The sequence below is a fragment of the Podarcis tiliguerta genome (assembly GCF_965153285.1).
Source record: "Podarcis tiliguerta genome assembly, chromosome: 17".
Taxonomy (NCBI): Eukaryota; Metazoa; Chordata; class Lepidosauria; order Squamata; family Lacertidae; genus Podarcis; species Podarcis tiliguerta.
The window spans coordinates 25,638,989-25,655,773 of record NC_139550.1 but is presented as its reverse complement, the minus strand read 5'-3'; the positions used below and the strand labels follow the sequence as shown (position 1 = coordinate 25,655,773).

General features: G+C 42.1%; 1 protein-coding gene and 1 long non-coding RNA gene across 3 annotated transcripts in view; both read right to left on the bottom strand.

Moving 5' to 3' along the window:
- Positions 1-16,785, bottom strand: part of ADAMTSL1 (ADAMTS like 1) — a 473,481-nt gene that overhangs the window by 418,249 nt on the left and 38,447 nt on the right. The gene's annotated exons all lie outside the window — the stretch shown is intronic.
- LOC310667965 lies at positions 1,232-3,531 on the bottom strand. The gene is made up of 2 exons (XR_014506490.1): positions 3,394-3,531; positions 1,232-1,360 (listed from the first exon to the last, which is right to left on the bottom strand). It is a non-coding gene; the product is annotated as an uncharacterized lncRNA (long non-coding RNA).

The following is a 16,785-nucleotide window of genomic DNA, read 5'->3' as shown; positions in this document are numbered from 1 at the left end:
CCATTCAGGACCTGGGAGTCCTCCACACCAGCCCTCCAGGCACTCACACAGGACTTTCACCGCCTTAAGAGAGGTAGAGCTGCGTGTCATCTGCATACTGATGGACACCCAGTCCAAACCCCCTGATGATCTCTTCCAGCGACTTCATGTAGATGTTAAAAAGCATGGGGGAGAGGAGCTGCTATATTGGTAGTTATTTGGCTACAAGTTGAGGTCCCCAGCATCACCTCCCACACTGCTCTCCAGAGGGTTGGATGATGCTCTGGAATGCTGGCAGCTGATGGCACTGGAAGCTCCAAGAGGAATCTGCAAATGCCACCCCACCACTCAAAAGGCAGAAAGGGCATTTCTGTCTGTTGAAAGCGAACTTTGGATCAGGACCAAGGCAACTTCTTAAAGCATTGTTTTTCATCACAGCACCATTAGATGCTCTGTGCTACTGCCCTCTGTAAAATGTTCTGTGTGTTTTTGAAAGACGGTCTCTTATAAGAAAATATGTACCCACCAGCGCAATCCTACAAATGTCTATTCAAATATTTTAAATACAGACATATGGAAGCATGAGTATACTTAAACCCCTGAAAGGCAAGCTAAGGAACTAGGAATGTGAACAGTTTGGCCTCTGCTTTGTTCTGATCTAGCTTTAAAGACTTAAGAGTATGTCTCTCTCTTCTTGAAACCAGAGTTGCATTTTTGGGGACTTAATGGCAGATGGATACAAAATCTCTGAGATTTATCCTATCTGTATAAGTCTGGCAAGAATTATGAAGAAAAACATCTAACATTAAAAAGTGTGTGTGTGGGGGGGTGTTCTTTCTAAATTTGCATTCCATTAATAACTGGTGTTTAGCTTGACGATTATAACCTTTTTCATATCTCTGTTTTGGTGAGATGAGGCCTGTCTGGATCATAATTGTATAATAGCATTAAACGTCTTTCCATTATATGTAATTATTTCCTTGTGGCAACAAATTAAATACTGAAAGTTGTTATATTCCATTAATTTGGGTGTTAATATGGCTTTTGGATATTTTAAGAAAGTCTTTGCCCTTTTTAACATTGTGTACTCTTGGATACAATTTGCATGATTATGTACATATACAATTTCTGCTGTACAGATCACATGGACAAAAGCTTGGCTTTCCCCTCCACTATAAATGCTAAGTGTGGCTTGCCTCGCCATAACATTTTCAATAAAAAAGTCATTATTCAACAGACTCAGAAACCACACTCAGCCTAACATCATTCTGTTTTAATAACTTTGCATTGAACTGTTGTTGTTTTGCTTTGAGACTGGGCTGATAATCTTCAGTGAGCCATAGTTCAAAATCTTGTCTGATCTTTCTAGTCATTTTCTAATCTGAAAGAAAACCCACATCTAACGTGAGAACAGATATTAGGGCAAGGCCCAACTCAGGAAAAAGACAAGGAGAGGAAGCATTTGTTCACCACATTGAATATCATTCCTTAGAGCATCTTAATGTACAGGGATGATAAACAGAGCCATGTGGACTCTGCTTAATGAGAAACAAAAGGATGTCACAGCAGAATAATGGAAGCTCATCTTTAACACTTTTCCATATGTGTTCTGCATAAAGGCAATGCCTCAGTGTTCCATGGAACTGAGTGGCCCAGGAATTTGGGGGGGGGGGATAAATTTTGCTATGAACAATGAGGTTCCAGAAGAAGTGAAATCTCCCACCCAGTCATGAGAACTGTAGCAGTTGACTTCCCTCTTCTAAGGTAGAGTCCATCACCAGTGGGTGGTTGCTATCCAAAATCAGAACTAGAACTATTACATTAACCAAAGACTAGAGCATTCAAATTGGAAAATGTAGGGGGAGTCACTTAAGTACGGTAAGTGCTAAATCAAACACAACTATTGAAATACACTGTTCAATTCCCCAGTTTGTGTTTTGAAAAACGAAATGAAACACCAGTACTGTTTTTATAAACACATAAAAAGATGAAATGAGCAGATTATGCGAGCAGCTGTTTCAAGGATAAGCAGAAGGGGGGTGGGTGGGTGTGTTCTCCCACTTCTATTGATCAGACAACAAGCTCATTGGCAGACCAACTCTGCTTTTGCATTACAAAGATGTCTGGAAATGTGACGCAAAGGCTGGTGACATTAACCCCACCATGTGGGAATCCCTTGCAGACAACCATAGTGCCAGGAGACAATCAGTCAAGTTGTGTATCCACAGCAGTGACCAGAGAAGGAATAACCACTGAGAAGAGTGCAGAAAGAAGAAATGCTATGGTACATCTGCATGAGCTCAACCAGATGCCTTCATCTGCCCCAACAGCAACAAAACATGTATCTCCTGTATTTGTCTCTACAACCACAGCAGGCGCTGTGACTCTCCAATGGTTTTACTTCACCCCTGAAGGCGCACTCTTCCACTGTCACCCAAGACAGACAGAGGCCAACAGCAGCAGTTATCATCCACTCTGAAAACTGCACAGTGCACAAAAGTGGCAGAGGGATAAACAACCAGGGAACATTTTCCATATTTCTTGATGCACAGCTATTAATCACCTCAGTTTGTTGTGTTCAAACCAATGGCAAATAAATTCTAATTGTTCCAAAATGTTTATAGCCAGTATTGCTTGTAAAAATAAGGGGTTGGGGGCTCAACTCCCATCCTAAAATAAAATGAAAAGGATATGATATTCTTGCTCTTTCCCCCTTCAGTTAAATGGTTTTACTGATTTGATGATAGCGTGCTGAAGAATTGCAAAAAACTGGGCAGCTGTCAACAGTGTATTTGGCAGACTCCTAAATTTATTATGTAGTCCATCTACCATCTGCCAGACCTGACCCTCGCATCTTCCCTGTTAACAATCTTCACATACAATCTCTTTCCAACTCCCATTGGGGTCTAGCCAACAGCATTCACACACACAAAAAAATTCTTCCTGTGAATTACAAACAACATGCAAACATCTATCCTCTGCCAATCGGGGGTGGGGGTACTTCACAAGGGTGCTGTGTGTAGCGCAAATTGTTTGTTTGTGTGTATGTCACAGAAACAGCATACACGCTTGTAATTTCTGCACGAGTAGCAAAACAGAAAGGGAAAAAAAATGAGAGTCCTCATTGCTGTTTCCTGCTAATAATCCACAGGCTGCCAAAGTAACTTGAACCTCTCTCCTCTACACACCCAGTCCCTAAGTCACTAACCTTCCCAACAGCACTGACAGCAATGATTGCCTGGAAAAGAATTGCAAAAGCTAAGAAAAAACAGCTTTCCATGCAAAAAGAATTTGGGGGGCTGAACTGTGATCAGAGTGTTATCCTACCAATGCAAATGTGGTGGCAATGTTGAAAGCTTTCTTCACACACATATACACATATGGACATCAAGCTGCTATTCTGTGCCTGCTTACCTGAGAGCAAGCCCTACTGAGTTCAATGGGGCTGACTTCTGAGTAGACATGCACGGCTAGAAACCGACACTGCAGCTATTTTTCAACTTGCCCTCAGTTCTCCTCGTTTCTATGCACAACCCATCGACACACTTTATCTCGTTATTACATCAGAGAATATTGCCTCAGTGATGTAGAAGAGCACAGTACATCTGGTAAGTAAGGAAATAAATCACAAGGCTGGCTTTTGGGAGTCCTCCACCCCCCACCCCGCCCACTACCCTGGTTTAAATAAAAATAATTGTTTCATCATCTGCGGCTTCCCTGCTAGCTGCTCAGCCCTGTAGGCTCATATGGCCTGTTTTGGCTTAGGAGAACTTTCTCACTAGCAGATGAAGGCTGGCACACACCAAAAAAGAGGCTCGCAGCTGTGCAATATGCTGCGCTGCATTAACTACAAATCCCCAGCTACATTATGAAATTTTTATTTCATATTCCGCCACCCCCCACCCCACCCCCCAAAATATGAAATCTGTACTTGCTACATTCTCAACTTGACAGGATGACAGGCACACAGAAGATTAGCCCAGCCCTCTTGTCTGGCAAGAGGAAATTTTCTAAAAGCTAACCTTCTGGTGTCAGGAAACTCCCACTTTCTTCTCAAACTTGTTTATGCATAAGCCGTAATTTCATCCACAGTTTTCTTAATTAAACCAAATGCGCACATGTAACCGAGCAAATGTTTTCACTAGGTACAGTTGAATGAAATAATCTGCCCAAATATAGGAAGGTAGGAAGCTCTCTTAGTATAAGTCTATTTGGCTTGGTCTTGTCAACAATGACTAGCAGCCGATCTCTCTTTTTTTAATAATAATTTGTATTGATTTTAACATATAAATTATAAAACGTACCACAAAAATTATCACTTAGACAATCTTTTTAGACTTCCATCAGCACCTCTGATGATCCACCGTTTTAACCACTTCTTATGCATTTCTTAACTTTATATTGCCTTTACATCTCTTAACAAATCATCCTTCCCCTTCTCCATTTTTGCAATACTTCCAATAATACTCCTCACAAAACTTCTTGCAAACCTACAAACGTTGTCTGATCTTCACAAATACTTTTCAAATCGTCCGTCAATTTACTCCAGTCTTCTGTGAATTTCTGGTCCCGTCGGTTTCAAAACCTTCCTGTTAGTTTATCTAGTTCTGCATAGTCCATTAACTTCATCCTCCATTCTTCAGTTGTCGGTAATTCTTCTTGCTTCCATTTTTGGGCCAATAATATTCTTGCTGCTGTTATTGCATGTAAAAAGAGTTTATATTCTTTTCTATTTATATCACTCCCAACAGTGCCCAGTAAAAATGCTTCTGGTTTCTTTATAAATGACTAGCAGATGATCTCTCGGGATTTCAGACATCTACGTGGAGATATAAGAGATTAAATTTGGGACCTTTTTGATGCAAGGCACATGGTCTATTACCGATCTGTCACCCTTCTGATTGCCCAGTTCCTAAGGCCATCAAGTCACTAACACATACTCACAAATTGGCAATAATAAAAATAAGTAATAATAATAATTTATTTGTACCCCACTCATCTGATTGGGTTGCTCCAGACACTCTGGGCGGCTTCCAGTGTATATGAAAACACAGTAAAATATTAAACCTTAAAATCTAGAACCCTAAGTGAAGGATAGGGCTGGGAGATACATCAATATATCATCCAAAACTGGTTTGAAGCTCATATTGATATATCGATTTCATAATTTTTGACCTGGTGTATCATGATGTGTGTGTGAGAGAGAGCTATGCAAAAATAACAATGTGGGGAAAACCGTGAAGCCACCCGCATCCCGTTTAGCACATATTAGCATCTATCAAAGTTAGCAACCTCCAATGCTATGAAAGCTGAGGGAGCTAAACAGGCTTTGGGATTGGAATATTGTGAAGCTGGTTTTGTTGCCTTTAGCATTGTCCCACGTATTTAGAAAACATTTTAAACTTCTTTCTAACTTGTGTATTTTTAAACTTGGGGGTTTGTTGCTCTTGGATTAAAAGATGTGAGGTGTGCCTGGGAAGAAAGGAGCTGGGGAGAGAACAGGGACTTTTATCATTTTATCTAAGCAAGCCACTCGCACCACGAATAAGGTGGCCTTATTTGCATCTGAACTCCCGCTCTAACCCCAATATAGTTCTCCATGTTCTTTTCTGCATGCCTTTCACCCTTCCTTTAACCTTACCTCCTCTCCAGCCATGCCATCTCATATCACCCTCATCTGTCCCACCTGCAATAAAACATGTCTCTCCTGTATCAGTTTCTACAGCCACAGCACGTGGTGTAACACTCCAGCGATTAGACTTTGCCCATGAAGGCACACTCTTCCATTGTCTCCCAAGATAGACGGATGCAAAGAACAACATATAATGACATACAATGACAGTGATATCCACAAGTACATCTCTGGTCAAATGTCAAAGTGGATACACAATAACATCCTATACTGGTTATTATTTTTCAATTAAGTTGTGTCCTTAGATTTTATTCTAATCTCTAATGGCAAGAACAGAGGTTTGAAAGCAAAATGGTGTCAATGTCAACAAAAGGAAGATGCTTCTAGGTAAAGGGACCCCTCACCGTTAGGTCCAGTCGTGACCGACTCTGGGGTTGCAGCACTCATCTCGCTTTATTGGCCAAGGGAGCCAGCATGCAGCTTCCGGGTCTTGTGGCCAGCATGACTAAGCCGCTTCTGGCAAACCAGAGCAGCGCACGGAAACGCCGTTTACCTTTCCGCCAGAGCGGTACCTATTTATCTACTTGCACTTTTACATGCTTTCGAACTGCTAGGTTGGCAGGAGCTGGGACCGAGCAACGGGAACTCACCCTGTTGCGGGGATTCGAACCGCCGACCTTCTGATTGGCAAGTTCTAGGCTCTGTGGCTTAACCCACAGCACCACCCGCGTCCCTGTCTCTTCTAGGGGAATGCCAAATGTATGCAGAAGACAACTTCCTTCAGCAATGGCGCCCACTATTTCTCAGCCTAACAATCTGCAAGCCGATGTTCAACTGGTTGGCTTTGAAATGGCTGAGCGGCGAAGTTCATTTTAGCTATAACTCAGCCCTAATTTTATCTGTCAGCAATTTTATGCAGCTTCCCAGACATAATAGGTGATTGCCAAGTTCGTTTTTGAATAAAACCACCCTTCTAAAAAAAGTATCGTATTAATATGTCAGCAGGCAATGAAATATTTTCATTCGACAGTTTTTCTTCAACATTTGCTTATGCACCAACATAAAACGGGATTTTTTATTTTATTTTTAAATGGCAATTTCATTAGGTGCTAGTCTGAATGTTTGTTTGAAAGCATTTGATTTGGCATAGCTGTTCTTTCCGTGGTCCCCACACCCAAATCTCCTGACTGGGCAATGCTGGTTTGTTCATTTCAGGACTGAAGTTGGTCTGATATGAGAGGTCAAAAAGTAATCAAAATAGTAAGAACCACCGCCAAGAGAAAAAGAGAATTGTGAGATTTAAAAATGCCCTGGTTGTGCTGTTATAACACATAAAGTGCTAAGAAAATCTCTCCCCCCCCCCCCCGGCTTTATGAACGTTGCCCTCCAAATGGACTCCCCTTCCAAAATGTGCTTTTAATTCTGCTTAGCCCCAGTTTACATTGGAAGAAATCGAGATCCAGATTTAGTTGTTGTTCATCTCTAAACTCTGTGATTTAGGATTTGCCATTGTGTTTTGACCCAAACTTGTGCCTATGTAACCCCTGTGGCTTCAATACACCTGTTGCTTTATTGCAGGCTTTTAAGCTATTGTGCACAGATTAGGTTAGGGAGGAGCGGAAGTACATGACAGAATGCTTTCAAGGCTTTAGGTAAAGGTAAAGGGACCCCTGACCATTAGGTCCAGTCATAGCCAACTCTGGGGTTGCAGCGCTCATCTCGCTTTATTGGCTGAGGGAGCCGGCGTACAGCTTCCGGGTCTTCTGGCCAGCATGACTAAGCTGCTTCTGGCGAACCAGAGCAGCACACAGAAATGCCATTTACCTTCCCGCCAGAGTGGTACCTATTTATCTACTTGCGCTGGTGTGCTTTCAAACTGCTAGGTCAACAGGAGCAGGGACAGAGCAATGGGAGCTCACCTCATTGCGGGGATTCAAACCGCCGACCTTCTGATTGGCAAGTCCTAGGCTCTGTGGTTTAACCCACAGTGCCACCCACGTCCCTCAAGGCTTTAGATGTCCTTTTAACTAATAACTGCAAGAACGGGATATTCAGAGCAGGCCTGGGCTATCTAGGTAGTTGTTTTTAAAAGGCGAGTTGTATCCACCCCAAGTAGAATTCAGCGCAACACTGAGGAAACTGTTCCATCAACACAATAATTTCTGCTTGTCCAATGGGACCACCTGCCCTTTCCTCCCTGCATGCACTGTTCTGGGATTCTCCAGGCCCCCTAAGCCTACTGAGGAGGCAGTGGCATAGCATGGGCTGCCAGCGCCTGGGTCCGCATGGAGGATGGCAGATTAGAGGGAAGGAAACCAATGGAATACTCATGTGACTTCAACTGCCTAATGGTGTCCACGTCACCCAGCAACCACAGAGATAAGAAAAGAAGAGTCATTCCGTTGTCTGGAGAGCTCACTTCCTTGCTCACATGGAGAAGCTGTCTTCAACAGATCCCAGCAACAGAAGTGCACAGCTGTATTGGGACAGCACCAGATGCTGAAATATTGAGCCCTGAACAATTCTGTGCCTGGGGCAACTGTCCCGGTGCCCCCCACATGCTACGCCACTGCAAGGGGAAGGGGGGGGAGGAAGTCCCATACGCAAGCAGGAAACCTTGCAGTAGACTCCACTAGTGGAATGGGATGATTGGATCCAGCCCCTTATTATTATTATTATTTATTATTATTATTATCTGGGGGCAGGGCTCTCTCAAAGCATACTTAAGCATACTGCAGTATGTATCTTTAATTATAACTGGGGTTTTAAAAAATAAAAAAATAACACTGCTAATTCATGCAGCCATTGATTCAACAATTGTAATGTGTGCTGCTGTCCTTAGTTCGCTTAAGATATTTCAAGCAGCATCTTAACTTCTGCGATGCTAACAAAGCCCAGCATTTGCAAACTGGAAAAGTATGCATTACAGCAATAAAGGCATCCTTTGAAGAGAATGCAAGATTTAAAAACATGTGGTGCTGTAATTAAAGCTTGGGGGGCGGCAGGATTCAATAAAATATCTATCTTTCTTTCTTGCCAAGCTGCTTCAGAAAATATTTACCATGATACAGAATTGTTTATCTGTTCTTCGTTTGTTTTGAAAGTGGCCATCAAATTGGTAGCTAGCTATTCCCTGGCACTAGGCAAAAAACTGGTTGATTTCAGACAGTATCACTTAGATGCAAAGAGGCCTTGCTAGCGAGCCTCATTTCCTTACTGTGCTACATACACTTTATTGTAAAGGATTTAACCACAAACCACCTGCATGAATTTTTATTTTTGTAAGAACTCATTAAGACGTTTAACAGGACTGTGGAGCACTGCTTTATGCAACATTTAGTGTTGGCTATCAGCTGTTCGGAAGGACTGAGAATGTTTTATAAAGTGAGAGTAACAGAAAGCAGAGGGAACAATGAGATGAACATGCAGCATTTGTCTATGGGTCCAAGTCCTCTAGAATGCACAAACGAAGATTTAACAGGTCAATGATTCTAGCAACTTTGATACTTGGGCAGTAAATACTGTTCAAACTTGAGTGCTTTTTTAAAAACAAATCCATTTTGCTCATTTCTATTTATTTCGCTTGTTCAGGGATTATAGGCAGGGATTGGCCAGTTCACCTAAGAACCTAGCTTTGCCTTTGTATGTGAAACTGATCCACCAAGGGCACGCACTAATGGTTTTTTTCAACAACAGGTGTGCACCTGCACTACAAGTTTAATTATATCTGCATGCTGCTTACAAGCATTCCAGGAGTGTGGCTGCTTAATTAGTCATTTGAGTAGTAGGCCTGGAGCACAGGTGGAAAGGCATTTCCAAACAAGCTGTTATACAATTTTCATTTGGTACATGTGCAGTCAAACAAAACTTCCTGGACCACAGCAAGCATGCAGTCGCCTCCCTAAAATACAAATCCTTTCTTAGAGAGACAGTGGAGTAACATAGGCAATAGGATGCATCCAATGCTATTCCTACTTAGTGTATACCCTATGAGCATTCATGAACAGGCAAACTTAGGTTCATTAATTCCAATGGGTCTACTCTGGGCAGGACTAGCAGTGGACACAAGTCAATAAGTATTGCAATCTACATCCTTAGTCTTAGGATGAGTGTGTGGCCATGCTAGTGGCGACATGCTTAATTTTCTATTACAAGAAAATTCAGTGTCTGAAGCACTGCATTTGGACTGAAGAAAGCTGCCTTCAGATCCTCAGTTGGTAATGAAGTTCTATTGGTTAGTCACTAATCTCAGTTTAACCAATCTCACATAGGTTTTGTGAATATAAAATGTGGAAAACAACATATACACTGCCCTTGTCTCCTTCAAAAGTTGCAGGCAAATAAGGAATCCAGAATTAATTATTGGAGATACAGTGGTACCACAGGTTACATATGCTTCAGGTTACATACGCTTCAGGTTACAGACTCTGCTAACCCAGAAATAGTACCTCGGGTTAAGAACTTTGCTTCAGAATGAGAACAGAAATTGTGCTCCGGCGGCGCGGCAGCAGCAGGAGGCCTCATTAGCTAAAGTGGTGCTTCAGGTTAAGAGCAGTTTCAGATTAAGAACGGACCTCTGGAACGAATTAAGTACTTAACCCAAGGTACCACTGTATTCCAAAAAAGTAAAATTCCAGAAACTACCTTCATCATCATTATTATTAATTGAATTTATATACTACCCTATACCAGGGGGTCTCAGGGCAGTTCATGGAGTTTGGTGCATCATTCTCCTTCCAGTACAGGAAAATCCAACACGTGTTTTCTTGTGAACAATTTCCATGGCCTCTTTTCTCATTAGAAGGGAAGAGGCATGTGGCCCGGCCAACTTATATTCCTGGTTTTCTTTACGTGGCAACAACTGTAGGTGCAGTCTGTTTATACAGATTTTTCACCTGACCACAGAAGAAAGCACTTTCAAAGTTATAAATAATTAGATCATAGATTTACGGAAATTTGGCAGGAGGAATGGGGAACAGGTGTACATTTGAAAGTACACTGGACTCTTTGTATACTGAACTGGCTAGAATTAAATTTATATCCCCTCGATCGGTTGGGCATGACAAAAACATGAATCTTCCAAAGGCCTACATGCAAGTCTCCTACCTGGAGAGACAGGTTGGTCCAAGGCGCAGATCTTGCAAAAATGTCTAGATGCACACTATTAAGAATGAAAAGGACCCAGACTGACACACAAACGTTTTTAGATCAACAGGCAATGACATTGACCTAGAAACACTACGGAATGTTTTATTAGACATTCTTGCAATGTGGAGTTCCACATTTTGAAACTCAATCTTATTTCAAGACATCCCACTTTTCAATTTATATGAGGAAAATAAATAATCAGAACACAATGATTCAAGGCTTACCATTCTAGCTCCTGAAGGCCTGAACAAAAGCAAGAATTTTATTAATTTGTAAGCCGCCCATCTGACTGAGTTGCTCAATTTTACATTTCCTTCCATTTTGACATTTAAATTGTCCTTACAGTAAGCTTGACTTCAAACTGAACTGAGTGATTTTGACATTTTGTGATATAAAGATAATTTTGCAACAATGAAATGGGTATGTGGCATATGAGCAACTTAGTTATTTAATAACTGAATTTCTGCAGCTTCCAATGGAAGAAAAGTGGTTACAATGACAACTACAATAGTTACTTTGTGCTGAAAAAGGAAGACGGGGTTGAGGCTATTCTGATACACAGTCAATGGAACAAAGCACACAAATTCCTTTATGTCACAGATTGCAGAAATGTAATTCTTGTTAAGAGGGAATTTATTTATTTATTTATTGCTCCTTTGGTACTCAAAATACATTAGCCGCGACCACCAGTCTGTTTCCTGCTCAGATCAGAATAGAACTTTCTGGGGAAACCAAAACGAAAGCCAAAATCATTCTCTCCCCCCGCAAAAGATTTTTGCCTCATCCTGACAACATAGCAGAAACAAAACAGCTGATTTTGAAGAGGGTGAAAGATCACATAAGTCATCCTTGGCAATGCAGTACAGTGGTACCTCCAGTTGTGGACAGGATCCGTTCCACAGGTCTGGTTGGATCCCGAGGTTTCCACAACCTGAGGACCACTTCTGTGCATGCGTGCATGGCAAAACCCGGTAAAATACTTCCGGGTTAGCTGCTTTCGCATCCCGAAGTTTACATAACCAGAGGGTTATGTAACCGGAGGTACTACTGTACAGTCGTACCTCATGTTACATTTGCTTCATGTTACGTTCTTTCAGGTTATGTCCTGCGGTGACCTGGAAGTACCGGAAAGGGTTACTTCTGGGTTTCACCACTTGCGCATGCACAGAAGACGTCACACGCGTACAGCTTCCGGATCATGTGGCCAGGATGACTAAGCCGCTTCTGCCGAACCAGAGCAGCACACGGAAACGCCATTTACCTTCCCGCCAGAGCGGTACCTATTTATCTACTTGCACTTTGACATGCTTTCGAACTGCTAGGTTGGCAGGAGCAGGGACCGAGCAATGGGAGCTCACCCTGTCACGGGGATTCGAACCGCCGACCTTCTGGTCAGCAAGTCCTAGGCTCTGTGGTTTAACTCACAGCGCCACCCACATATCTAGCTAACTGTTATTAGGCCTAATTTCAAACACAACAGGTTGGTATGGTTGTCATTTCAGCTCAGGCTGACTAAAGTCTGTGGTTTAATTGCATTTGCCTTAAGTAAATGACAACTGTAGAACTGAAGGCAGCCCTGTTTAGGGAAGTTTTTTATGTTCTGCTCAAACTTATATCCTGATCATTGCATTCACTGTTAAAACACTAGTGGTATGTAGTAAAAGTATTTGCATTCAATTTATCAGATGAGAAAGCTTACACTCAAACTGCAAAGATTTGGATCCAGATGTTAAGTCCCCCCCCAAAAAAATTTCTAGAATGTTTAAATCAAGGAGCTAGAACTGGCTTCACTTCTGCAACAAGGCAGAACTGTCACTCAGTCAGAGCTCCAGTGTAGAAAACAGAGCTAGCTTTGAATGTAAAAATAGTTACATACTGTATTTGTCTTAGCAGCTTCTCACTTATTTTTTAAAAATACAAATTTATCAGGAATGAAAGCTATCCTAAAGTTAAACAAAAATGGTACATTTTCTTGGCACGGAGTTATAAATAATGTTTTATCATATTTACAGAGATCAGCATTTTTCTGTATTTCCTAATTCGATTAGGAGCAAAGCTGGATTGTAAATTTGATCAGATTCTCCAGAGTTAAGGCGATGTTCTTCATATTTAGACGTTAAAAACATGGTTGTAGCTTCATTTATCACAGTGCACTAACAAGAAAGTACTGTAATCTTTTATATTTTTTATGAAAAGGGCAGTCTATAAATATTTAATAAATAAAGTTAAGATTTGCACAAACCCTGCCACTTCCAGATCAACTGGAATAAGAAAGTAGCAGAGGATCAAAAGGTAAGTTGCAACCCCAATACTTAAGACACAGGCTAAGGAAGGACAACATAGATTATTCAGGGAATGGAGAGGGGGTTAGAAAAAGAAAAAGAGCTATTTATAGTTAAAGCCTGATCTTCACTCAAATTCCTAGGATACTGATAGCTTACAAAATTAAAACACACAAATTAAAAAGTAAACATTCTGACACTGGCTGTATATTGTCTCCCCCCATCAGTCACAAATGGTGTTGCTCGATTGCAGCAGTGTGTGGCCAGAGTTGATAGCATAAGAATCATTAAGAACATTATCAGAAACAATCTTAGTCACTTCCCACAGCTTAAACCTATGACGGGAATCGGAGAACAGCTTCTGTTGACGACCCCATGACTCAGGTAGGTTCAAATGGGAGCAATAGTCCCCTTGACACATGGCCAGCAAGGTTATTGGATTTGGCAAAAGTGATAGTAGCTAAGCTCCACAATGATGAACAAGCAAGTTGCTTAGGATCTCTTTCGGACCAGAGAGAGGAAAGTTTATTGTGCTGTATTAAGGACTAAAAAGAAGGCAGGACTGCATCACTTGCTTGTTGAAGAGCAATGTGTTACTCTGTATCGTGTAATTTTTATGTGTAACTATTTTAAGACTGCTTGCAGTAAAGCTCTGAAACTCATTACTGTATTGTGGTAGAGAGCAAATTCTTTTTTACTCTACACAAGGCCAAGATCAGGGATTTCTTTCCACTGTGTGTGTATACCTGCCTGAGAGAGGGATGAACAAACAAACAAACAGACTCATTGTGGTCCTAGTCACAGAGCCACCTCTCACCATGCAAAGGCTATAGAAATGTGTAAGGAACAAACTCAACAGGACAATGATCTGGGGTTAGAAAAATGGCCACAACCTACATCGATTCCAGATGTAGGTGGACTTTGGCTCAGGCACTGGGGGTTTCTCCATTCCAGCCTCATGCCAGAGGGCTGAAATTTGGAGAGGGTTGTTGTGGTGATCACACAGGGTCCCCGGACGTTTAACAGTCTATTGATCCCTGTGCCACCACTGTGCTCACTTTCCCACTGCCACCAACCCGTTACTCTCTGGTAAAACACTGAGTCCAGACAGTTGTTAAAAGTGAACACAAAAAAACACAAGTTTGTTTTACAAACATTAACAAGTTTATGGTTTCTCAGATAATATTCCTGTCAGTATCTTAACTTTAGTTTCTTTACTGACTGATTATCTCAACTGTTTGACTGACTCCTCTTAACAAATTCTCTCACTCTCTCACACCAGACTAGCCCAACCCACAGACTTATCTTCTCTGTCTCTTCTAACTCCCGACTGTCTTCTCAACCACCCTAACTCTAACTCCTCTCCCCAAAAAACCCCATCAAACTCAACAGGATTTATTTCTGATTAGGCATCAGTTAGCTGAACTTAAGGGACGCAGGTGGCGCAAGGGACGCGGGTGGCGCTGTAGGTAAAACCTCAGCGCCTAGGACTTGCCGATCGCATGGTCAGCGGTTCGAATCCCCGTGGTGGGGCGAGCTCCCGTTGTTCGGTCCCAGCTCCTGCCCACCTAGCAGTTCGAAAGCACCCTTAAGTGCAAGTAGATAAATAGGTACCGCTTTATAGCGGGAAGGTAAACGGCGTTTCCGTGTGCTGCTCTGGTGCCGGTTCGCCAGAGCAGCTTCGTCACGCTGGCCACGTGACCCGGAAGTGTCTGCAGAGAGCGCTGGCTCCCGGCCTCTAGAGTGAGATGAGCACACAACCCTAGAGTCAAGACTGGCCAGTACGGGCAGGGGAAAATTACCTTTTAGCTGAACTTAAGCCCCACTGATTTCACTAGGATTTAAATAAAATCATGACTAACATGGGTCATTGATTCCAGTGGAAACTAAGCTAAACTAAACTTCTTGTTGTTGTTTAGTCGTTTAGTCGTGTCCGACTCTTCGTGACCACATGGACCAGAGCACACCAGGCACTTCTGTCTTCCACTGCCTCCCGCAGGTTGGTCAAACTCATGCTGGTAGCTTCGAGAACACTGTCCAACCATCTCGTCCTCCGTCGTCCCCTTCTCCTTGTGCTATCCATCTTTCCCAACATCAGGGTCTTTTCCAGGGAGTCTTCTCTTCTCATGAGGTGGCCAAAGTATTGGAGCCTCAGCTTCACAATCTGTCCTTCCAGTGAGCACTCAGGGCTGATTTCCTTCAGAATGGAGAGGTTTGATCTTCTTGCAGTCCATGGGACTCTCAAGAGTCTCCTCCAGCTCCATAATTCGAAAGCATCAATTCTTCGGCGATCAGCCTTCTTGATGGTCCAGCTCTCACTTCCGTACATCACTACTGGGAAAACCATAGCTTTTACTATACGGACCTTAGTTGGCAAGGTGATGTCTTAGTCTGGATCAAATCCAACATGATTACAAAACCCTGAGCATTGTCAAAAGTTCATAACGTTACCAGGCAGGTTAAGTCTGGGGAGTGGAGGGGTTTACCAGGCATGATGGATTAGTAATTATTTACTATGAGGAATACATATTTAAACACATGCACACCTGCTTAATACAAGAGCATTCCTTCAGGCCTACTTTGCCCCTCACATAGTTCTTCAAATTTCACTTCAGTGCCCATATATTTCTGGAAGTAAGTAAATGTATGAATAGGGTTACAGCCAGTCTACCAGTTCTAGGTTCCGTAAGAGTAGTTTTCCAGATGGAGTAAAAGAAAGCAGCATTTGTATATAATACTTAGCTCCTTTTACTTCTCAAAGTCATTAAAGGGGGGGGGGCACAAGACACAGAAACTGAGGAGCGGTGCATGGGAATAGCTGTTCTTGTTTGAGAGTGTGGATGGAAATTGGAGTGGAGTTTGGCTCTTAAGCAGAACACTCACTCGTCAGAGGTGGTTTACAATAGCCAGAGAGAGAGTCTAACAATGGGAGGCATATTGTAAATGAAGAGATTGTGTTATGACAGCCAACTATTCTGCAGAATGGACTCTAAACAAGGAACATGCTTGAGAGAGACAGAGAGAGAGAATGCACACACACACACACACACACACACACACTGTCCAAAATTTAGACTGTTTGTTGTTGTTTTTTTAGAGAATTGTGGGGATTTTCATTTCTTATCTGTCAATCTTCATCCTCCCTAGAACAGGAAAATAACCTAGTCTGATGAGAAGTCACTTTGCCTGGGGTGACAGGATGCAGGATCAGTGCTGAATACTTCCTCCCAAGAGAGGGACATCCTTGGAAGCCTGTAGTTTATAGAAAATCCTTCTTTGGAGAACTGAGGGCAAGGGGAACGGCGGGACACTGAAACAAACATGAACATGTATAAAAACTGGAAAGTTATTCAACAGCTTCCACAGAAGAAAGAAAAACAGACATTGAAGAGATCTGCTCTAGGCTACCCTATAGCCTGTAGGATCAAGACAAAGTAAGGTATCTGAATATACTTTATAAAAGAAATCGGGCTCAAATTATATGGGCTTTCCTGACTATAGAGTTCATAAGAAGAGACTTTCCTAAAGGGATGTAGATGCTAGGTTTGGAATAGGGAAAGGAGCCACATTTTCACTTATATTATTACTTTATTTATTTATTTATTTATTTTATTTCCATATCGCCCTATACCCGAAAGTCTCAGGGCAGTTCACATAAAGGATCACATACATAAAATCAAAATACAAACAACAACTCAATAGAACGCCCCTAAAAAGAGCCAGCATTTTAAAAAAAGGTATAGG